Genomic DNA, 24,493 nt, shown 5'->3' with positions numbered 1-24,493 from the left:
CTTTGACTTTATTTCCCCGGTGGATCGTTCAGAGTACTTCATATTTAAGGTAGCATGCTTGATGTGATAGAAAATTGTCAGTCACAGACTGCCTTGGCTATTTAGTAAAAAGAGATATCAAAAGCCTGCTTGGAGCTCTAAGGAGCAGTCGAGTCACCTGCTGATTTCCCTGGCAGGAGCCTAAACTCATACAGCCTTTAGGTTTAGAAAAGCAAATGCAGCTCTCTGGAGGTCATCCACTTTACGCTGAGGCCCTGTACCGTATGCGTGAGCGTATAGTGTTCATCATAAAGCCGGAGAGATGTATAGACGGGTTCTGACATGTTCATCTTACCAGGTCTTAAAAACAATCACTGAAGATTTGTGTAACCCCTCCATAACCTAATCCCTTGTTTAACTATCCCTAGAGGTAGCATATTTTCTCGAATACTATTCTAATTTTTTTCCTAACCTGTTAAGCTGCTTGCTTTTTTTTTTTTTTTTTATTTCTGCAGTGGATATTGCAGTAGTGGGACATGAGCATCGCTTCTGTAACTGCTGTTAACCTATTCTGAAGCCTGTGGCCTCTTTTTCTCCTCATCTTTTTTTCCTGTACTCGGCAAGCCCCTTTCCCTTTAACGTTCCCTGACTGCTTAGGTTTTCTTCTGAGCTTTTCTAGGCTTCCAAATCTGTGTATCCAGACCTGAATACAATGTACAACCTTAGTCAGTCAGTTCCAGTGATGAATAGAATAAAACTGACCATCTTTTTGCATGTGATGCTCCTGTTAATACAAATTCAAATTAATTTTTCAATTTTTGTGTTCAATTCAGCATTAAACCCCCAGTTTCAGCTCTGTTGTTAATCACTTCGTCCTACTTTTCTCAATTCTAACTCTGCTTCCCAGAATGCTTGTGGCCCTTCCCAGGTAGCTACAAAATTTTGCAAGTATATTGTTCACCATCCAAGTAATAAATGAAAACGTTAAATAATCCTGCACTGAAAATGCTGTCTGCGTTACGTGAGGGTGAAGAGGAAGAAGCTTATTATAGTCGGAGTCCTGCAAACCTGTACCTCGATGCAGACCCAACCTTTGGAGATGGAGTTGCAGAACGGCTGGGTTGCGCTCTGACCCCTTCGTCTTCGTGGCTGTTTGTTGGTCTTCCTTGGGTATGTCTGTGTCCACCTTGTATTGGGGAGCCTAGAACTGGACAAATTAAATCAGATGTCTTGTAGCTATAGGTGTTTAAGGAGGGAATCTTTAGTGAGATAAAACCAAAAAAAACCCGGGAGAACATTTACATGGAGCTGCACACCTGGATCAGTGGTGGTGCATTTCCTTGGAGTGGTGTGTAAAAATCATCTGTAATTAATTGGATAAATATACACGTGCATGCTTCTGTGAGTAACCTCAGATGTATCCATAAGCAAATGGTCATTCTTCATGGCTGCTAGATCAGCACTTCAAAAAAAAAAAAAAAATCTTTGCTCAAGCAGATCTTGTTATTTGAAGTAAGTGTTATGTGAATTGTGTGGACAAGGGAGGAGGGGAAGAAAGGGTATCTCGACTTCAAACCCTTTTCTTTCATGCTCTTTGCTTGGAACATAATCTGCAGGCATTTTTCTTTTATGTTAGTGGTCTGGTATACCTGATGTGATCAGAACCACTTATCCTCTGCATTGATGTTTCCAAAACCGAAGCAACTAAGTGATGCTGCTAGGGAGTTGGAAAGTAGGAAGGACCATGGCTTACAGTTAAGGCAGATGTGATTGCAACATCTGTGCTTAGGAAAGCTACAGTCCCGTCTGCCTTCTGTCTTCAGGATTTCTGGGATTCTAGAAGCAGAAGTGGTGCAGATAAGACATGTCCTTTGAGGTTTTGAAATGCTTCTGCTTAGATGGTAAAGCTCTTTGTTATTATGCCCACAGGAAGCACGTCTCCTATAGAGCAGCCAAATTGGTATCATTGTTAAATGCTTCTTCTCGCACTCTCCGGCGGTTAAGTCTTCTCTGTGGTGGTGGTGTTTGGGAGGAAGGGCCCCTATGGTTGCCTCTGTGTATTGACTAGCTGGGTATGTGGCCTTACCACATAACTGTGCGTGGTAATTTCTGACTCAGAAGCTGTGATGGGATCCAAAGAACAGTTTAAGAAGGGTTTTTCACCTTTTTTCCTTAAATTGAACTCTCCAGGACTAAAACTTGGGACTTGTAACTTGAAATCTTCATTAGAACACAGTCTAGAATAATAGGAAGAAAAACCTTAAGGCCTTGGCATCAGGCAAATTAAAATTAATTTTCTTCAATGATTCTCCCCTTTGCCAACTGTGTCCTTGCAAAATGGGTCTTTGCCCTTGGTTTATTCTCGGTGCAGCAACCACGTTGGTGTCTGGGTGACATAAAATTCTGCGTATTACTCTCTGGGTTATTAAGAAAACTCTGCCCTTTTCCATCATCTCTGAGCAGCAGTCGTGCGTCTACTTTCTGATCTCGGGGCTCTCCCGCTTGTGTTGGGGCTCCCTGCTTGCTGTGCTTCTTCTCTGCTGTTGTGTCCTGCTCTCGAAGGCTGAGCCAGGTGAGATGTCCTTGCTTTTCTTTCCCCTTTCAGGAGAGCTCTTCTGGCCTGTTTTGCAGCCTGTGGGAAGAGGCAAAGCCGGTGGCCTTCCTCTGCTCCAGCTATAAACTTTTCAAAAGGACTTCACTTAATACAGTGCACGGCAGGCAAAACAGGTACACTCTGTGGGAGTTCAACAGAAAATGTGTACTTCAGAAATGGAAAGATAATGCTGCTGTAAGTTCACGACTATGTTCTGCAGAAGAAACAGCCTGTAAGTAATAATACTGAAAGAGGAACTCGATGAAACATGAAGAGAACCTCCAAATGAGAAAAGCAGGTGGTTTGCATTATTTCCTTCATGCTTAGTTTTTATGTTGGTGTCATCATAACAATACGTGACAAATGAATATGCTTTTCTCTCAAGTGATGTTTAAAATTTGATTACCTGAATATTTATGTTGTTCAGTATTTCGAAATATTTGAGGCGTTTTATTCTTCACTGGATTGTAGATAGAGTAAGTTGAATGGTGTATTTCATTGTAGACTATCCTAATGCAGGCTCTTAATCCTTTGGATGTATTAATATTACATTTAAAAAAGTAAACTTTGAAAACGTAGCTATTAAATCCTGTTCAAGATGTGAACCCCGTTCTGTTTTCTAGCATTAATTATGCAAGTTTGAAATTCTCAGTTTCATTTAAAGGTAGGGCTTTTTATTTGTGTGTGACTGTTGAAACAAATTACCAGCACAAGAAAACATTCTACTAATAAACGAGGGATGTCTGGAGTTGGCTCTACTAACTGAGACAATTTAATTCATCCATCATCAGGGAGGATGTTTCTTAGCAACGCAAAGTATTTTCACCCAGGGCACTTGCACAAACTTTCACATTTTTCTTCAAATACAGCCTTGGTAGTATTTTATATGACCCGAAGTTCGTCCATCTGTCCTGAAGCTTCCAATACTTTTCCATTCCCTCCAATGATCGAATGATCTGATGCACGTTTTTTCAGCTTAATAATACACAAGTTGACTAGAGAATCATTTCGCATGTCAAATTTTCCAAAGGGTTCTGGGAAATTATTTGTTGCTCTGTATAGCAAAGCTAAAAGTTATTGAAAATGTGTTACAGTTTCATAATAAAACAGATACGAAAAGTATTGGCTTGGGAGCTAACTAAATGCTTTCTGATAGCCATAGCCTCAAGGGGGTTACTTGGATCATTTGTAATAAAGGGATATCTTTGATATCTTTTGGTGAATGGACTTGTATTCTGTTTAGATCATAATTTATGGAAAAAACTGGCTTAAAACACAATGTTACATTATCAAATTGTTTGGGTGTAAGAATTGCCTTAATGTATGGCCAGGATTTTCAGTGTTTATTCTTTTAATGTGGTCTATGAAATCAGAAGAAGCTGTTGATACATTAAGACTCTACCTTCATTTCTTGCTTTCCATTTTTTTTTTTTAACACACGTGAAGTTGATTTGATCAGTGTAGTTACAGCCCAGAGTTGCTGGGGAGATCTGGCTTGTTTAAGAAACGCCTTCAGGTATATAACAAGTGTTATTCAGTACTGAGAGCAAACATCTTCCAAATGCAATGTATTACTTCGAGAAATAAATTTTTTTTTTTCTCAATTCTTGGTAAACTGCTCTGAAAACTTCTGTAGTTTTGTCTGTGAATAGTGACTAAGCCTCTGCTTGTATCTTGCTTTGAAGGGAAAAGTTTTCGTGGTTATAGGATGAAAGCTTTAGCAGCGGTGTGTAGTGATGTTTGAAAAATGTTGTGATGAGTTAACTGTTCCTTGGCTTATTTCACAAAGAAGGTGAACAGAAACCATTTTGAACAGTGGGAAACCAAATTATGGAAATACTGGTTTGATTCTTCCTTGAAGTTAAAGCTGTGTTTGCAGCTCATGTCGTCTTAGCTTTATTTTACTGAGTTTTCATACACGTATGTAAAGTCTTTGTACATGCGGATATATGCAAGAAATGAAGTGGAAAAATCGGTGGGATGCTGTTACGTAAAGGTTTTGTTGATGGAGTTTTAGACTGTACGTGGTGGTAATGCACGAAGGGAGTATTTAGGGAGTCCGGAGAGTTGCCAGCAAAGTCCATGCTCGCTTTGTCATTTAACTGGATGCTTTTCTGTGAGGATTGCAGCTCACAAGTAATTCCTGTGTGACTTCAAGCTAAATGGCTCTGGGTTTCTAGTTGGGGTTTCTAGTTCTGGGACACTTAATTGCACAACCAAGCTTGGACATCTTGTTTAAGATCATCTTTGTTGCAGCGTAGGTGTTTCATACCCTGGTATTAGCGTCCAGCATCTTGCAAGATCTCCAGGTGTTTCCTGAAGTTCTTTGAAGAATCACCTAAGTTGGAAGCTTCTTCTGTAACACCGCGGCAAACAGCGTCTGAAGAAAGAAGGAGAGAAAGAAAATCTTAGCAAAGGGCTTTGCTAGCAGCAGGGGCTTTAGCCTTTACAGTATCAAGTGTCAGGTCTTTGAAAACAGCAGCAGTCACTGATGTCTGCCGTTGCCTTACCTGTGCGTTGGAGCCACGGCAGCTTGCAGAAAGGTCGGGGCTCTGGCTGCTCCCCCTCCTGCAAGACTTTGTTGCGTGTGGTGACAGACTGTCAACCTTTTCACTTCTGCCTTAGCGTCCTGGGATCGTGTGGGAAGTTCCTGAGCTCTGGGCTCTCCTTGACCCTTCAGGGTTGAGAAATGAAGAATTCCATAGGATTCACAAGCAAAATACAGCACTCTGCTGTGAAATACTGGAAGCGATGCTGGTGGAAATGTATTGGTCTAAGATAGAGTCATAGAATCATAGAATGTTTTGGGTTGGAAGGGACCACTAGTGGTCATCTAGTCCAACCCCCCTGCAGTGAGCAGGGACACTGCTAACTAGATCAGGTTGCTCAGAGCCCCATCCAACCTGGCCTTGAATGTTCCCAGGGATGGGGCCTCCACTACCTCTCTGGGCAACCTGTTCCAGTGTTTTACCACCCTCATTGTAAAAAATTTCTTCCTTACCTCTAGCCTGAACCTACCCTGTTCTAGTTTAAAACCATTTCCCCTTGTCCTAACACAGCTGGCCCTACTAAAAAGACGTTCCCCATCTTTCCTATAGGCCCCCTTTAGGTACTGGAAGGCCGCAATCAGGTCTCCCCGTAGCCTTCTTTTCTCCAGACTGAACAAGCCCAACTCTCTCAGCCTGTCCTCATAGGAGAGGTGCTCCAGCCCTCGGATCATTTTTGTAGCCCTCCTCTGGACCTGTTCCAACAGTTCCATGTCCTTCTTGTGCTGAGGGCTCCAGAGCTGGACGGATGGACAGATGGAGGAGGGAAGGCTTCTAATAATTTCCCCTTGGGCACTTCTTTTATATAGCAGAATGGTTACTTTGGATAGGCAAATAATAAGAAAAAAAATCACCTGAGTGCTGTGCTAAAGACAAAATTCATTACCCAATGCTACTTTTAAACCACAGCCTCTCCAGCCCGACTGCAGCAGCTGCTGTGGTCCTTCTCTTGCTCCTGCTCTCTTTTTTTCAGCTGGGGCTTCTGCCCATATTCTATGTAACTTCCTATGGTTAGGCACAAAGATACGAAGAACTGATAAAAATTATCTTTTTGAAAGCAGTAAAAGGTCTGGAGTGAGTCTAATAAAGAGATGGGGATAACTTGTAATGAGGAACACACAGTAGTGTCAGAACTGTTGCAAATTTTCAAAAACTACTTTTCATCTTCATCCATCCATGATCAACTAAAGAACATTCACTTCGTGGCCTGCAGCACAATACAAGTTGTACTTTGCTAGCTTTTGGTTAAAGCGATGAACATATTATTTAAATTTTAGGAAAGACAATTTGAAAACTTACTATATTTAGGCTTTAGTCTTGAAGTTATAAGAATAACTAGTGGTTTTTGCTGCTGTTGCATCTTTTAATGTTCATGTGCAAAGAATGATGTGATCAGAGTTGTCACTGGGAACGTTTAGTTTTTTCATGCAAAGTGTTTCTGGGCAGCTTTTATTTGGAAGAACATGGGATGGAATATAAAAGAACTAGTCTAAGAAATTACCGTTTATGTTCAAAGGTCACAAATTGTAATTGTTTGGATGCTATTTCTGCAGTTAATCTCTTCAAAAAATGGAAGAAGTGGGTGCAAACCAGTAAGGCTAAAACATTTCTCGGGGTGGTAGCTTAGCTTTGGGACTCTCATTGTTTAACATAGCTGTGTCCTTCCGGAGCCTCAGGAACTAAATGATTTTATTCTAATTAGGACTTGGACATGTTTATGAGAAGTCAGACGTCTTCTGTAGATGTAGCCTTTCTGTTAGGTGTTGTGTTTGCCTGTAATTCATACTGCGTGAGAGTCTGCGTGAAAACAAGTGGATGTGGTTCCGTTCAGTCTGTCGCTAGTACACAAAGCTATTTTGTGTCGTCAATACAAATCATAAATTCTTTACATTACTGAGCTTTATTTCCGGCCAAGGAGTAGTACATGGAAGTATTATGGGATCTTTAATTGCTAGATATTTTTAAGTCTCCATTTTGTGTGTGTATATCTCTCTGGCCCTGACTCATAGGAAGGTCTGGTGAAACGTGCCCTTCCAAGCAGGTCATTCTGATGAGCAGGTTATGGGGAGTCATGGATGTGGGAGAGGTTGAATCTCAAACGTTAATGGTGTGGTTTGACACACGGTGGTGTACCTTGTTATTGAGGAGGAGGACCCCACTTCTGATGAGATCCTTCCGTTGTACCTCCTTAGTAGCCTGTCCAACAAAAATGTTTTATGGTGTTTTAGGCCTTAGCTGGTAGTTCCTGAGATCAGAAAAGTAGCTGGGTCCTTAAATCTCAGTCATTCAAGAGAAGTGGGGAGAAAACACCCTTCAAAACTTACAAGACTAAGGTAGAATTTAGAGTAGTAGCAATCATCCTCTATGGCTGCCTACTGATAACATGGTTTTGGGTTTTGCCCTCCTGGCTGTAGCTGTGTATCTCTTTTCCAAGCGTTGCATTGCACGTTAAGGTCAGGGGGCAAAACTTATGTTTTCAGTTTGCTAGTCTGAGCCTTCAATCCCAACCTCTCCCCCTCAAGCTTTTAATACCCTAAAACCCACTTTCCAACATACACTTTTATGAAACTTGATTACAGTTTTTCCTAACCTCTGCTTTCATCAGTTAACTGTCTTCAGCCAGAGAAGTCAAGCTTTAATTCAGGGATAACTTTAACTTTTTATTAGCAAAATATGAGGGCGCTTATTTCCACCTTAATGTGTTTTCCGAACTCTGGAATTTTCCTGTATTTGCTTGGCAAAGTTTTTTTGTCTGTACTCTTTAATAATACTGTGATGGTTCTGTCCCCTGTCTCCCAAATCTCTTCCTCTAGAAACTCTTCATGTTCTCCTTTATTTTGAATTGGCAGGTGTTATGTCCTATTCCAAGGAAGTAATTTTATTCTTAACGCAGTCTCAAAGTGTAAAAACAAACCATTGAACAGTTTGCCATGAATTTTACTTAAATTGGTTTTCATTGAGGGGGAAAAAGTTTTGCTATCTTCAGATCATTCAGGAATTCGAGTAAAAATACTGTGCTTTAGTAACTTTTGGAATCTCTGTGTAAACTTTTAAAGCCTGTTAACTTTTTTAGTATCTTTTTATATCTTTTTTCAATTTGCAGAGGCTTCTATAGACTATGGGATTTACAAGCCTGAGCCAGGTCTGCTTTTACAGTGCCTGGTGGTGTAGCGTTAGGTAACGTAATGTGACTTGACTGGTCTGATTCAAGACGATTGCAGCCCGCACCTCCCTCCCACAAAGAATGTATTTTTTTTCTCTGTCAGTATTGCTATTTTGTAATAAGGACTGATGTAACTAATCAGTCCTTTTCTGTATGTAAGCTACGTTTGAAGTAAGGGTGATGTGGCTGTTGCCGAAGTTGGTGTAGACCCAACCCTGGAGTAAACACTTTTTAGAGCATTATATGGAAATGGCATAGGCTTAGTTGCTGCAGTATGATATTTTTGGTCTGAATTTTATATTCTAGAAGAGAGTTAAGTCTTGAGAAGATTCTCTCTCTCAGTGGGACAGCTAGCATGACTGTGGCTTGTGGTAAAAGTAAGTAACACCAGTTAGGCAGCTGGCACTCCACACCTATGTGTTCCCATCCATACTGTATGGTTTAGTGTGGTGTGGGTTTTTTGGGTGTGAGGGTTTTTTTTTTGCATTCAGGGCAGACTACAGCAAAGCTTGTTTGATGAATTGCAGTTTATCTCATGAGCATGATACTTTGAGAATAAGAACAACTGCTGAGCATTGGGTGCCTCGTTCGGTAAGCAAGTCTTCCATTATAAATTAGTTTCAGAAACAAGTTATTGGGGTGGGTGTGTATTTATTTATAAAAATATATATAAAAAAAAAATAGAGCATCCTGAAATGGATACAATGGAATCCCAGTTTTACAAACAAAAAGCAAGAATTGAAGTAGTTCTGTATTCGGTGTTAATGATCTGTATTTCATATGAAAGGTTGACCTTTGCAGGGCCTCTTCCGAAGTAAGGAATAGGCTGATCTGTTTCTCCCACAGCTGGAAGGGCAGGGGGAGTTTTGGTTGATCTTATTTTTTTCAGCAAGACTATCACAGGGAATGATAGGGCCAGTTGCTGAGATTGCAAAGGGCTGTGTGACCCCAGGCATCTTTAACTATGTGCGAAGACTGATTCTGTTTAATGCAACACCCCCCCAACCCCAAACCAAACAAACAAAAAAAACCCCAACAAAACCCAACCCCCCCCCCAGAAACCAACCCCAAAAAACAAGCCTAAGTTTAGACCAAACGCAGATTCAGGTCAGGAAAAATGGGATCCTTCCCCCTGACTTAAAATGGATACATGTGACTTTGGTATGATGGTTTGTATAAATCAAAGTGATTGGGCATTAGTTTACGCATTCATCGTTATGATTATCACTTGAACTGCTTAGCATGTGTAACCTGGTAAGCGTTTGCCAGTATTGTATTTAGCTATAAAGACAGCATTATAACATTATATTCTGAATTTTATTTAATTTGTTGTGGTGGTCTAAAGCTCTACAACTTGAGGAGTTTGAGGCAGATCATCAAGAATGTGCATGTTCTGCATGGGGAATCTAGGGGGTGTGTGGGGTTTTTTACATCTGGGGATCTATTTACCCATACATAAAGCATGCTTTTTATGGCAATAAGAGTCTATTTATAATTCTATTTTTAATCCAATATAAATCTATTTAAAATATGATAGATATTTAAATGCTTTCTTGTGGACTAAAGCATTCTGCCTACCCATTTGTGTAACTCCAGCTTAAGCCTATTTTCTGTTTCCAACCTATTAATTCGTTGTACTCCACAGATTACAGAACAAATAAGGTGTCCAGTCTTAAACATTTGGTTAATCTCATTATGATCAGGGAGATGGTTTACAGTTTGGGTCATGGGATGCGGGGCTGAGACTTTGGCCTGTTCACAGTTGTTTGCTTGAATGTTTTTCAGTTTGCTTGCATTGTTTGGTTGAATGCTGTTAAAGCCTGTTGTCTCTGCTAAGAAGACTTTCCCAAAGAAAGCCTCAAGAACATTATACAGCATCCAAGTAAGAGACTGAGGCATTGTCTTTAAGCATTTAAAATAATTTTAAGATCCGTTGAAGGGATATGTTTGTTCAGTCGGGCAGCGGTCGCTCTTCAGAACTGAAAGATCTAGAGAAACCTGGCGATTTGAGGTATGGTCAAGGATTCAGTAGAGCTGCTGCAGAAAATGTGAAATCATTGGGAAGAGGTTGAAGACACTGTGTATTTTTGTGGACCAACTCTCCTTCCTTTGCCTCTTGTAGCCCCTGAATGGGTGAAGAGATCTGAGAGCACGTGTATGTGCAGAGAACGTATGGACTGTGGTATGTTTGTATGTGAGGTTGGTGTCTGGTGGGATGGCGATCCTTCCTGGGGTTATGACATTAATGTTACCTGTCCTGGTGAGAAGGTCTGTGGGGGTCTCAAGGGAAGTACCCCACCTGAAACACTGGTGTTGGGATACCCAGTCAAATAGATCTTACTTCATTTTCCCAGTCTTTTATGCGCAAGTAGATCTAGGAAGGCCTGCTAAATACCGAATTACTGGTTTTGTTCCTTTTGTGTTTTAAATTACACCAGTCACTAGTTTTGTTATCAGATTCATGCATCCCGTGCTGCCTTTCCTGCTGCTTGTCGTCCTCTGCTCTCCCTGCTTTTGCATTACTGGGGGCTCTGGATCTGCGTTTGATTTAAAGTCAATAAAAATCTCTATTGGAGCTTCTGTTAGTGTTGAAAGTCTCTAATCACTTAGGGTATTTTTTTGGCACATGAGCTTAGGAAAGCTGATCCTAAATGTGACTGTGATTCTTGATGGGGGGAAAAAAATCCACATATTTTCATCATTAGTGGAAACTGCAAATGAGAACCTTGGAGGAACACAGAGGGGCATCCTCTGTAGGTTGTCCACAGCATGTTTGGTCAAGAAAAACAGTTTAAGGAATGTGACATGTGGTTCCTGATGCAGAAAAAAGCTTCCGTATGCCTAATACATTGGAAAACATTTGCTCAAGAGCATGTCTTCCTTGTGCAAAATTTGCCCCTGTAGTAGTATTAAGGTCAGTATCTGCATAGGTTATCTTATACATAGTGAACGTGATGCCCGAGGTCAGCTTTGGCTTGGAAATGCAACTTTAAGGAATGTTTTGTCCGGTCCTGTTAAAAAGCATTTATATAAGTTGTTTGTTTAGAAACTTGTTTACTCCTGCTCTTCTTGGACTTGTCTTTGGTTCCTGATTAAAAAATAACAGTTGTAAATGAAACATTGTGTGTTGCTTAGCAAGTGAAGTTTGCGGAAATAATCCTTACGTGTATACGTACACTCGGTGACAGATTCTCTTTTAAGTGAATTGGTATTAATTCTAAGGTAAGTGTGTTCTGTTCTGGGTGTTGAGGCAGGCTTTTCTGTTCTTTATAAAACCTTGGTGTGAAAAAATGTCTTCTAAATGTTGTGAGAATAATGACTATGTTGTTAATTGAGGAGTGTCAGAGTGAGAGTGATTCAGGGAAGAGTTATCAAAATGCTGTCTCATGAAAATTTCTGGATCAAGTGGGCAAGTTCATGTGTCCCTGAAGTTCTTTGAATGTCCTAGCTTGAATATTTTCGACCAAAAAGTCTCTGCGCTTCATGTGTCGGTATGTTCACCAAGAATGAGTGTTCCTCTTCTGTATTATTTCTTGATAGCTTTTTCCTTAATCCTTCAAAAATACTGGACTGCTTAATGGAATGGGAATAAAAATAATGTGTTTTTGGAAAGTCTTCCTCTGTGTTTTGTTTGCTTTCTGCGTTTCCCTTCAGCATTAATCAATCAACTGATTTTGATTCTAGTCGCTTCTCAGGTTAGATCTCAGCGATACGTGGACGGATAATGTGCTCTGTAAATTAGGTGTGAAGCGGCTGGAGAACGGCATGAGCGGATGGCAGAGCCAAGGCAGGTTTGGCCTGGCTTTATTTTAGCTTGTGCGCTTGCCCCTTGTGAATGTGGGGCAGCCTGGTGAGCCTAATCGGCTGTCCTGGGTCTAAATTGGTCCTGCAGAAAATGGTTTAGATGTTTGTTTTCTACCTGTATTTTGTATCCATTCGGAGTTGGCTGTCATCAGGGCTATCCTGTTCCTGCTGCTCTAGGTGATGAAGACTTGGTCTCTTCCCTGCTGCCAGCCTTGCGATGCTAAGCACAGTTTTGCGATGCTAAGCCTCTTTTGATGAATCTTACTGTCGCGTGTTTTGCAAGGGGAAGAGTCTTTAGCTCAGTGCTGTAATTTGTGAGGGGGTGGTAATTGTTCTGGGGCCGGTGGGAGGCCCGCACGGAGACTCTTGCCCCAAGGAGCATGGAGGAGATGAGCACCCCAGCTAGCAGCAAACGCCTATGGCTTCTGCTCACCCCATCGCGCGGCACCCACATTTGTTGCCCGGCACCTAGTTGTTCATTGGGGTGAAGGAGAAAGGCAGCAGAATACTTGGGATGCCACTTCTCATCTTCAGCATTTCTTTAAACAATTAAACTCTTGGTGGCTGCTACTTTCAAATTTAGACGTTCAGCTGAGTTTTGCTCTCGGCTGTAGTTTTCTTGATGCCTTAAAGTAATCCCCTCCACACCTTTATTAATTATTGCTTGGCTGTCCTGGAATAGAGGCTTTTAATGCTTAAACTTCTAAAATGACCAGTCTGTAGTAGTGAGCCGCAGGCCATCAAGTGCCACAATTTTGCTTATAAATAGGACCAGAGAGTATTTCAACACAAATTTGTTACTGGTTACCTTTAAGGATTCTGTCTAAAAGTTAGAGCTTACAGTTTGTGATATAGGTAACGAAGAAGACTTAACTAGTGTTTCTTGTATCAGCTTATTTCAAAATCGGATTTGTTAGAGGTATCGTATGGTAGGCAGTGTTGCAACTCAGAATGACCGTTCCCTGGAACCGAACCTTTGCTGAAGGTGTTCAGTATGACCTGTGGTGCAACTGAGCTGGATGTAATTAATTGTTTATTGAAAGAAATCTGCTTATCTCTTATGCAAAAAATGGAAAAAGAAAGCAAGGCATCAGAAGCAAAGGTGTGGCTGCCTCTATTCTTCTGGTAAAGAATCCTCGACTCCTGAAAAGCTGATCTTGGCAGATAGGAGATGCCGAGGATGGAGAGCTGGGGGCGTGTAGTCTCAACTTTGAGATATTTCCCCCAAATTCTTTTGCCCGCTCTGAAAGAATTATATGAATGCTGGCATTCAGATACATTCAGTGCGGCAGCAACCTGTAAGCTGTGCTCAAGCTGTGAGTTTTACAGGCTTTTGATGCTCTGTTTGACGGTGAGGCTGCTGTTATTTTTTTTTTCTTTAAATTTTATGAGCATTTTATATAATGATGTTCCTGTCATGCTTTTGGCCATGAATCAGCAAAGCATTTATGTGCGTGCTTTAATTGAAGCGTGGAGTTGTCTTGCTGTGCAAATGTTGAAGTCAGTGAGACTATTAATTAAAATTAAGTATCTGCATAAGTGCTTTTTCTAAAAATAAGTTGCTTCATAACAGCTTTGGGCCATATTTAGGGAGGAGGGGCTTATTATTTTCAAACTTTGAAAAAAGGTATAGAATTCTCTTTGAATTGTATGATGATGAAACATAGCAGCAATACCAGAGGGCACAATGTTCATGGGCTGGAGAGGGAACTTTCTGCCTTGTAAGATGTCACCTAAGCTGCTCTATATTTTTAAATAGAGAATAAAACTCTTGAAGGTTTTTGTATTGCGCAGAGGGTGGTGTCAAGGAAAACTTCACAACAAGTTGGTGCTGAAGCTACCCCCGTAGTGGAACCAGGCGAGTTGTACTCCTAGGACACAGTTCATCATCTTTCTTATGGAGTGCCTGGTTACAACTCCATTTTTCTTCCATCGAGTAAAACCTTGCATCATTTAGTTAAAGTCAGTGCTTCTCAGTGTGAGTTGAAAATAGTTTAAAATAGTTGAAGGCATTATAAGTATTTCAGGGGAATACTGTGGGGTTTTTTTCCTCTATGTATTAGACAATTTACACATTTACTGTACAATTTACTTTACAAAATTATCTGGTTTGTTATTTCTCAGGGCACCTTGGTGAAATAGTGTACTTCTATCTCCTAAGTCTAGCTCTTTACCAGGCTCACTTTTATCATGCTAGCCTGCTACATTTGTCAGATTTATTTCAAAAATAGACTTCTTTTTACAAGCCCCAGTATCCCCCACCTGCAGCAAACCGATAAATTAATAGAGGAGGGAAGAAATCACTGGGAACGCAGCAAAGAGGAATGAGCCTCAAGCTGCTTGTACTCTCAGATTTCTGATTGCACCTCTGCTGTCTCTTCTTGCAATGCTGATTTTTAAGATTATTCAGCCATGCCTTTTTGCAGGTGTGTGTGTGTGTATATATATATTTATATATATATAAAAAGCACTGACCACATTCTTATGCAGGAAATGATAAGAGATGTTGCTGCACGCGATGCGAGCTGGGAAGAGGCATCGTTTGCCTGAGGTCATACAGATATCTGAAGTCAGATGCGGAATTAGAGCGCAGGTATTTTCTGACCAGAAGATGATACTTCTGAGGTACTTCAGCGCGATGTGTGCTGATATCCCCACGCTGCTGGCTTTTTTTACTGCTGCAGTTCTTGGTCTTTATCATAATCACTTATCATTTATTCTTTTATTAGTAGTAGAAACCGAGACTCACGCTTGCATGTGAATAAAGTTCAGTTACTTGCTGAAAATCACATGGTTTCTAAAAAATTGGGCTCAGAAGGTTCCTATTTTAAGTCATTAATTAATATTGGGGCGGGGGGGAGTTGCATTTGTTTAGTGTTGGTGCTAAAAGTTTCTGTAAAGCACTGTCAAGCAAACACAAAGCAAAATTTACATTGTTTGGGGAAAAATACCAATGTTGCCGGCTTTACTAGGAGCATGTCAGATGCTCTTTATTGCTTTTTAAATTTGATTTCATTGTAGTGTGGCGAGCTTTTCAATAAACATAGTGGTTTCATTTATATAACACTAGAATTATTGTTAATGCACAGTTTCATACTGCGAATTACGTATGTAATATTGTGTCCGGTGGGATCCTGTATCACAAAATTTGCATAGTTATAGTGCTAGTGACATCGTATCTCATACAAAGAACCTAGGGACCTGATACAATATCAGTAAAACTGTCTCATAGGTATGATTCAAACAGTTTTATTAGCAACATATGGGGTATGAAGGAGCCACAGAGGGTAGTTTTGAGTGTAAGGGTGCTGGCCTATCTTTTTCAGCCTGTAATTATATCAGTCCTCTTCTATGGCATTATTTGTTGCTGCTCTGGGATTGCTGAAAAATAACTACTAATATGGTGACACAAAGGATCAGAATAAATTATAATTGTTGACTTTACAAGAAATTCATTGGCAAAAAGGCTTACTATCCTAAGCTGAGATGTCATTTCTGGTTCAGCTTCAGAGCTAAGCCACATACATGAAATAATATCTTTTTGAAAGTCTTGGGGTTTTCTGGCAACCTTATCCTGTTGTATTGGATGCTTTTGTGATGTGACAGATAGGAGGAAAAAAGTTGTTCTGGCTGCGTTTTAGTTTTTAATCTTAAGCTAGGAGAGTGCATTTTGTTTAATTGATACGAGGATATTGAATTCGTTACCCAAATGGAACATGTTGTAATTAGTCATCTTCAAATAGAGTTCACCGTTTCAGTGTTTTGACATTGAAAGTTAGCAAAAATGTAACTAGAAGATTACAGTAGTGCTCCGTTTAGATGTACTTCTTAAAATCATGATACAGCTATGAAAAATAATTTTTGTGTGGTAAAAATTTGATGGTTTAATGTTTCTGCTAATTGGCTACTGAAGAGCCATAGCGTGTACATAGCTATCGGAGAAAAGTACTCTACTTCCCTGATAACTTTAAAATGCTCGTGTTCTTAAAAACACCGGGCTGAGCAGTGTCTCTTTGCAGAACAGCCTGCGTAGGGATTAGGACCGTTACATAGACTTTACTAAAAATTACTCCTGAATTCTTTTACTCTGTGTTGAGGTTCAGCACAGGAAGAACTGGAGTCTGAGGGACAGAACTGGTGAAGATTAACAGGAGATCTGCGAGGATGGGTCATCTGGGCAGATGTGCCTCTGCAGTGCTGGGACCTCTGTGCTGCTTCACTCGTTGGAAGCATCTTCTCATCCATTTTTCTCCATTTCCACTGTTTCAGTGCAGATCTATACTATGCTTGTAGAAATTTGACCTGGAAGGAATCCTAGGAATTGCTCATCTCTTGCTTTCAGCTTGGATGAAACTTGTCTGAGCCATTCCTCACTTTAAATATAGATAAAAAAAACCCCAAGTAAGATTCTGTGAACTCTGTAGGGAATGTAATTCAGAATTTAATTGCTCAACTTCTTTCTTGGGGTCCAAGCTCTCTATCAAAAGTGGCACTTCAGTTGAAGATATATTAAAATTCTAGTATTTGCTTGCGACACCTCCCAGAGCTCAGTGTTACCTGCTAAGATTTTCAAGTGTACACTCTGCAAGCCATCAGTGAAAATACTGGACCGAGGACAGATTGCTGCCTGTTCCTGGTGTTCTGCCATTCTCATAGCAAACTACTGGTACTTACTCCCATGGTGCAATTTTGCATCCTGTGATGTTCCTGCATCTTAGCGGTATAACCTAGATCCTATTTTCTCTTATTTTCTAAAATGTTGTGTGAAAAAAACCTTACTTGAAGTCAAGATGCATTTCTTGTCAAAGGGGAAAATTAAGATTAGTTTGATGTGACTTTTTTTTTTTTTTTTTTTTTTGTCCCCTCCTCTGACAAATCTTGACTGGCCAGTCCTCTAGGTGGGTACAAATCGCGTGTTTGGGTAACCTGTTGGTATGGAGGTAAGGATTACTGGTCTGTAATTCTTGTTTCTCTGTTTTCTTCTCTTCTGGAGTAAGTTTTGTTTGTGTTAACGCTTCATTTCTTTGGGAGCTTTTCAGACTTCCATGAGCTTTCAAAGATAATTGTGATTCAGCAGTTTTCAGCTATGGTTCCCTTAGTATTCAATAGTAAATGACCTCGGACTTCACCAATTTGAATTCATGTTTTGAAAAACAGCCTCTCGGCCTGTTTCTACCCTATCTCTTCAAAAGCTTGGATTGGGAACTCTGATGAATTCATTGCTGTTGAGAATCTTGGGTTCTTCTGTGAAGACTACGGTAAAAAAGTAGTAAACCTTGTCATTTTGAGAAATAAGTAGAAACATGTAATCTAACTTGCAGTTGAGAAATGGGCAGATACCAACTTTTAGGTGCATAAGTGTCATAATCTTCTGATCTTTGTATCTAATGCAGCTAGTCCTCTGGCTGCAAGGCAACCATCTTCAGCGTGAAATGGTAGTTTTCAGTGTGTCTCAAAAAGTCATCTCTTTTTCTTAGACATTATTAAGAATAAACTTTTACTGGTTTAATGTATTTTTTGCCTTTTTAATGTAATTTTGCTTTTTACACACTTTATTACAGTGTTTTCTTCTTTCCCAGATCATTTTTTGTTTGGAGTAGAAAGTTCACACCCACTTTGCTAAAGATGGTAAAGGAGTGATTTCTGAAATTAACTATTAAATAAAAAAATTATATAAACAGATCTGGACATCACATCATAGGGACCTGAGAACTGTCTCAGGAGCCTCTAGAACCACTCATGTTAATTGTTGCATATCTTGTAAATGTGTTTATTTCAAAGTACTGGAAGAATTCCAAAAAGTTTCTGTGCTTAAAAGGGCAAAAAGGATGTCTCAGTGGATTTAGCCCAGGACAAAATAAAGGTTAACTTGCAACTTGCACTTCTGTCAGTGAAGGCTTAAAAGCTGGAGAGAGAAAAAAAAAAAAAAAGAAATTAATGTTAGCCAGTATAGTTTTGTGATAGAAGGCTGAGACAAAGCTGATGTGTTTGGTTTTTTTTAATAGGATTGTGTGTCTGGCCTATATTGCTATATTAAACTAATTTCTTTTAACGCATTAAAACATTGCAACACAATATTTTGATATAAAAACTTGGATTATATGTAGCTGAGACACAGAAAAGATTTAAAAATGTACTGTTCCTTAAAGTGTAACTCTTAATGGCTTGAGGAAGACCTATATCTAGTGGGCCCCCAGTGTGTTCATGGCCCAGTTACACTTAATCAGCAGTCTTGTTTGGTGATTCAGTTTTTGCTGCTTTATTTTTCAGATGATGCAAAGAATGCTGGAGAAATATATCCACAGTTAGTCATGTAGTTCAGTCATCAAAATATAGTAGAACCATAGTTGGTACATAAAACCTAAGTTGGGAAACGCCATTTTGAGAATATGGGCATGATATGTAGAGAGGCATGGAGAGCTGGAACAGTTCAGCCTCCAGCTGAGTAGGCTCAGGGGCACAAACTGAAACACAGGACATTCCACTTAAATGCAGGAAGAAGTTTTTCACTGTGGGTGGTCAAACTTTGGAACAAAGCTGCCCAGAGAGGCTGTGGAGTCACCATCAATGGAGTGGTCCTGGGGAACCTGCTGCGGTTGACCCTGGTTTGCGCAGAGGGTTTGGGACTAGTCAGTCTTTGGAGATCCCCTCCAACCTCATCCATCCCCTGATTCTATGACTTGGGGGAGAGCTTGGAGGTGTGATTGTCTGCCGTGACTATAATGCCATGGCAAAAGGGCTAGTGCAGTCTTTGCATGTACAAAAGAGACCATGAAGTAGAGAAACACATAAAATATTGACATTAACTGACACAGCACTGCAAGACTGCCTTTAGTATATGGTCTTGAATTCTGGTGGGGTGGGGTGTCTTCCTGATGTGCTTAGAATGAGAATGGTGTCCCTCTGCTGTAGAGAGGACCTTTAATGGCAGGTCAGGTTGATAGGGTCTTGGGGGAGAGGAGGCAAGGCTCACCTCCTCCATTATAGGATTTGATCAAGTGTAGTAGTGTAGTAAATGAGCCAATCTACTCTTGATGATCAGTGGGCATAGGTGATTATGGACTCTCCTGTCTTCTGCCTTCAGCTCAAGTATAGCCTTTTTTTTTTTGCAGACGTTACTAGACTAAGGAAAGTATTTGGGATAAATATGTGATGTTTTATTGGGTAGTATTTTGATGAAGCTTCTTAGCCTGGAACAGTTGAAGTTAGACCAGATGAGCTCATATCCTTTTTTCTTTTCCTCCCCTCAACTCTATTCAGATTTCATAATGCTATTACAATTGGGAGAATTGCACTTCATCATCTGTCTGTTGGACCGAAGCAGATAGAATGGATGAGAAAAAAGTACTGCTCACCACTGAGATCCATAGACAAGATTCCCAGACTGCTTTGTTGAAGACATCTAAAGCAGCACAGCCTGGTATTTTACTGCTCCCTCAGTTTTGGATTCAGGTAATAACAATTCTGATAAATATGATGCGTTTCTTAGATTAAAAAGGGAAAGTGTGCCGTTCCCTATTTGGCAGGCAGCAAGCACGAGACACGGGAGTTAAGTGGCTGATGGCCAATAATTCAATGTAGACTTGGGGTCCTGGGTTCCCTGCTCTTGCAGGATGTTGACTCTCCTTGTGGGTCAGTGTGTCCGTGCAGAGTCTCCTCAATTCCAGAGCAAATTCATGAGTTTGGCTTCATTCTACACTTTGCAAGATGATACTCATAACTATTTGTCAAGGTGCTACCTTTCAGAAGATCATTGATGGATCAAGTTAAACTACTTAGCTTTCTGTGTGATGCTTGTTTGAGCAGGCAGTGGGGTCTACAAGGACTTCAGTGTGCGTAGTCTTTCTTCATCTGTCTTGGTTGTGTGGTGGCAAGAGGACTTGCCTTTAGTGCCCAGCTCTATGGGTACAGAGTTCTTGGTGCTTGGTAGATGTCTATAATGATTTTTACTGTGTTTGCCCCTAAAATGATGATAGAGTTCACACCGAACTTCCAGTGTATGGTAAGCCTGACAAGGTTACAGGTTTGGGTAATCAAAGGAATTTTTTCTTCAAGGCAAGATTAGCAACATGCTTGCTGACTTCTCTTTTTCTGCTTTTTAATCAAAACCTGAGTTCACGTGGTTGCAACAGAGGTGGGAAATGTAGAGATGGCGAACGGGGTATGTCTGTTAACAATGTGCTGTACTCGTGATTCACGTAGACTGGCTTCATGTGGCCGTACACGAGTAGACTTGAGAGATGGGTGGGCCCTACAGCAAAATAGTACGAGATGACCAAACATATTTGGCCATTCAGATATGTATTCTCTATTTACCACTAACCTCTTCCCCCAAACAATCAAAATACGTGGAATTCCACTGTTCAGATAGTTCTGCTCTTCAAAGTAATGGTAGTCAACAGTGAGTTGAGACTGTACTTATACTTTTGGTGGGGAAAATTAGTTTTCTTCACACTGAGAATTAATACATTTGGTTGATTCTTCAAGTGTAAAAGACATTTATTTGTGCGTTATAAACAAAATGAAAATCTGATCCCTTTTCTGTGCATTTTGAATGTAGTGGACATATTGGTCAGTATTTTAAGGGGGGGGTCCCTGCTACCCAATGTCTCTAACACTTTTAAACCAGCTGGGATTGCCTTTCTTTAGGGAAGGCTTTGTGCTGCTCTGCACGTAACGCTGCCCTAAGCCTGGTCTGTTCAAGGAAACAAGCCAGTGTGGCACAGTGCAGGTCAGTGCTGTTCCTCTTCTTTCCTCTTTCTTTTCCAATAACTTCGGAATTCATCAGGCAACTTGTAGGTCTGTTCAAGGAAACAAGCCAGTGTGGCACAGGGCAGGTCAGTGCTGTTCCTTCTTCTTTCCTCTTTCTTTTCCAATAACTTTGGAACTCATCAGGCAACTTGTGCTAAATTTGACAGCAGAGTGACAAGCTTAAAGGTTTTAAGCTCCTCTGTGTTAAATTAAAATATCTGGTCAAGTAATGAAAAGACCATATTACGGCTGCAAGGAGGGAAGGGCTGCAGTGTAAGCTCTTAGGAGGCAGCAGAGTATTCAAGTATTTCTTGGTTTGTGTTGCTTATTGACACATATTTCTTCTAGAGTCCCAATTGATTTGTATATTCGACTCTGAGGTATCAGAACTGTGGTAACCCTGTACTTGTATGTCGTAGTAGCATTATCTGGAGGTCTCCATAGCATGGACATTGTTCAAACTTTTATATTCTGGTTTATTCTTATGAAGCGTTTATTGGCTTGTTTGGTGCTTGTGGCATGCTCTTCCTCCCTCATCTTGCTATTTCCTTACAACAGTTATTTTTGTTCTTAGCATCTAGGTTTTTCAGGGAATTTTTATTTTTGAATTCTAGAAAGTGTCTTGTTAAGAAGCTTTTTTCAGCTGCTTTTTATTGTAAAGGTATGGGCTTTGCCCTATCATTCCTCATTCAATCTCTTTAATAATAAAAAAAGGAATATTATAGAACTATCAGTTGAGTAGTCAAGAGTCTTTATGGAGTAACTAAGTTATATAAGAACAACTTTTTTTGTATTTTAAAATTCTGTGGCGTGCAGTCAGTTAACAGTACGTCATTCTCAGTGTAAGGTAGGAAAGGCTCGCCTAGTGTGGTGGTTGTCAGTGGCAGCAGTGAGACAGCAAAGCCAAATAAGAAAGTTTTTAACCATGTAGAGTTCTGGGAAGCCTAATTCTTGAGCAGTGTGTTTTCCTTTAAGTACTGCCACAGAGTGGAAATGCTGAAGAAAAGCTTTCATGTGCTACAGTATCTGCAATTTGTAGGTGGTATTACTGTCCACAGTGGTTGGAGAAGGTTTTATGCTCATAGCTTGGACATGTGGGTGCATCTCTTCTAGGCAGATGATATACATGAGATCAAGGAAAGGGGTTGAAGACATAAATCATAATTTACTGCAAGAAATAACAGACTTCTGGTTATTCACATGAAATCAAATGCCAAGGACTACATACAAGTTATGAATTCATTTATGATTAATGTTTTAATTATTTGTGTCCTACATTCTGCCATGTTTCAAAATTAATTAAATTTGAGATACAAGAGTAAACAACAAACTCCAGGCCCTTCCCTTCTTCCACAAATGGCTTGCAACCACCACGATGCTTTCTCAGCGGGGGTTTTGCCAGACGCTAAAGACCTGTGATGCCTCTGAGGCTGCTTCTTGCACAGCTGAGCAGGGCCTCATGGGTTGGGCAGAGATGAAAGTCCCATAAATTTAAAGGCATGTTGTCTTCTGGTACGTATCAGCAGGTGGGAGAAGACAGGTAGCACAGCCCCTGTCCAGAGCTGGGGAGAAACAGCCTCCCATAGGAAGAACAGCATCTCTCTTGCTTCTGATGCAATCCCCAAGTGAGTGAACTTGATGTGATGGGAGGGGGGGAAAGAAATGCTAGTTCACACAAGCATTACACCTTGTGTGGTGCTTTTTTTTTTTTTACCATAAACTGTAAAAATCATGTATCTGGTGAAGGCAGAACTATGGTGTTATACAGGAAAAGATTTTCAAAAGCTTTTAAGAGCCTTTGCTGAACGGCCATTTTCAGAACCAGTTTGGACACTTGGGTACCCAAGTCTCATTGTAACTTCATGGTATTTTCAGCTTCTCCTTTTGAAAACGTGGCTCCAAGTTGCCAAGGTATGTTTTCTAAAATACTTCCATCACGCTTGACTTCATGTGGTGTAGGGCGTAGGGGAGGGACGTGCACTGACACACGACTCGCGCGTGCCGAGCAATAGCGAGTCCAGGGGTAGGTGGGTGCGGGTTGGTGTGAGTGGAGATTAGATGGAGCCCACCAGTGCCATTCACAGGTGACCAACTTCCAGTTTCCCATTTATTTGCATCAGATGTATACTGGGTAGGTAAGCACAACCTGTCCATCTCTAACTCGTTTCAAGCGTCAGTGTGCGGTTAAGTGACTCTGTGAACGTTAGTGGTTTCCACATGTAGGCTTTGGTATGCAAGTGGTGTTAAGTGTAAAAGAAAATTTAGGGTGAGTCTCAGGTGTTGGCTCCTTTGCTGCGCTGTGGTGCTAGTAAAAACGCAAGACGGCGTGCGGGTTACAGAATTAGAAAGGCAACAGTTGTGTCCTTGGCTATGCAGGTCTAGAAGGACGAGTGCCTCCAAGCGCTGTCCTCTCCTGGGGATTTTTCTCACCTACCTCTTTCCTAGGTGGTTTGCTGGCACAGGGGCAAGCCCTTCCCGGTGCACTCACCGAGCGTTCAGCTCGTCCCTTGTCCCCTCTGAAAAACTGGTGGGGTGAAACTGGAGTGCTGCTGGCCAGGGTGGGGTGTGTCTGTGCACTGTATCTGATGCTTTTTTTTTTTTTTTTAATTATTTGAAGGTAATTGCTTCTAAATTCATGCATTTTTCTTGTGTGGTCCTTTGTCCTTTTCACAAAGGACATGCAACTATGTTTTAAACTGAGCGCGTTTCATTTTTAACAAGGCTGCTTTTCACAAGGAAAAGCCTAATGGAAGCCTAGCTGATGAAGTAAGAATTTTTTTTTGAAATTATCGGAGGCTTACAAATGATAAAGCTCAGTTTAAACCCAGGAAAAATTTCAAAGCTAGAAGCTCATTTTTTTTTTTTCTGAATTATGAAAACACAGCGCTTAAAAATCTGAGGAATATGTCTTAGTGCAAAGCAAAACAATATCCTGTGTTCAGATGGTTGCAGCCGTGAGTACAGACAGTTCTGAATCCTGTGGTTGCTGCCGTGAAGGTACTTCAGAGACTGAAACTAGAACCCCTTCTAGCACTTCCATCTGCATACCTGTAATTCACATCATCTTTAGAAAGGACTTTACCACACGGTTGCAAAGCGTGGACCGAAAGCGTGCGTATCAAATGTCATGCTGCACTTTGGTCTGGAAGTGGCTGAGGTGTGGGGGAAGATTGCTGTATTTTTTCAGAGAGGTGTAGCATGGGCTTTTCCCATGCAGAAGAAAAGGCAAGTATAGAACTCTAATTGGTGCATTGTATGTACCTATGTTTATACATAGGCTGATATGTTCTTTTTCTGTGTTTTTTTTTTTTTGACAACTTGAATTTGAATATTATCTACTGGAAATTTCACAGGATTCTGGTAAACAGTTAATAATTATTTTTAGGTGATTTCCAGTATGTACTCTCATTAACTCACTGTTTCAGCATACTTTGTAACAGTATCTTCTTTTTTTTTTTTAATGAGACAAACCATAGGTAGTTACTTAGATGTTTGCTAGGAAACAGCCCCTGCATCCGTGCTGGCCAGAACCTGCGAGTGTGCTGCCGGTTCAGCTGAGCCAACGTGCTTGGTAGGACCCTGCTGTAACCATCATAGCTTTTTCAGAAGTAAATCTTAAAATATCAATTTTTCTGTCTTGTTTTGTCCTTTTTTTTT

At 40.6% G+C, this 24,493-nt stretch overlaps 1 protein-coding gene across 1 annotated transcript in view; it reads left to right on the top strand.

The window, feature by feature from the left end:
* The first annotated feature begins 594 nt into the window (after positions 1–594).
* GTDC1 (glycosyltransferase like domain containing 1) overlaps positions 595–24,493 on the top strand; it is a 180,801-nt gene continuing 156,902 nt past the window's right edge. Inside the window, exons 1-3 of the mRNA XM_035897883.1 lie at positions 595–1,149; positions 2,585–2,870; positions 19,346–19,537. The gene's annotated coding sequence lies outside the window, so the exon portion shown is untranslated. The remainder of the gene's footprint in view (positions 1,150–2,584; positions 2,871–19,345; positions 19,538–24,493) is intronic.

Source organism: Egretta garzetta, unplaced genomic scaffold (assembly GCF_000687185.1).
Source record: "Egretta garzetta isolate BGI_Z169 unplaced genomic scaffold, ASM68718v1 scaffold197, whole genome shotgun sequence".
NCBI lineage: Eukaryota > Metazoa > Chordata > Aves > Pelecaniformes > Ardeidae > Egretta > Egretta garzetta.
This window is presented reverse-complemented; position numbering and strand designations above follow the sequence as displayed.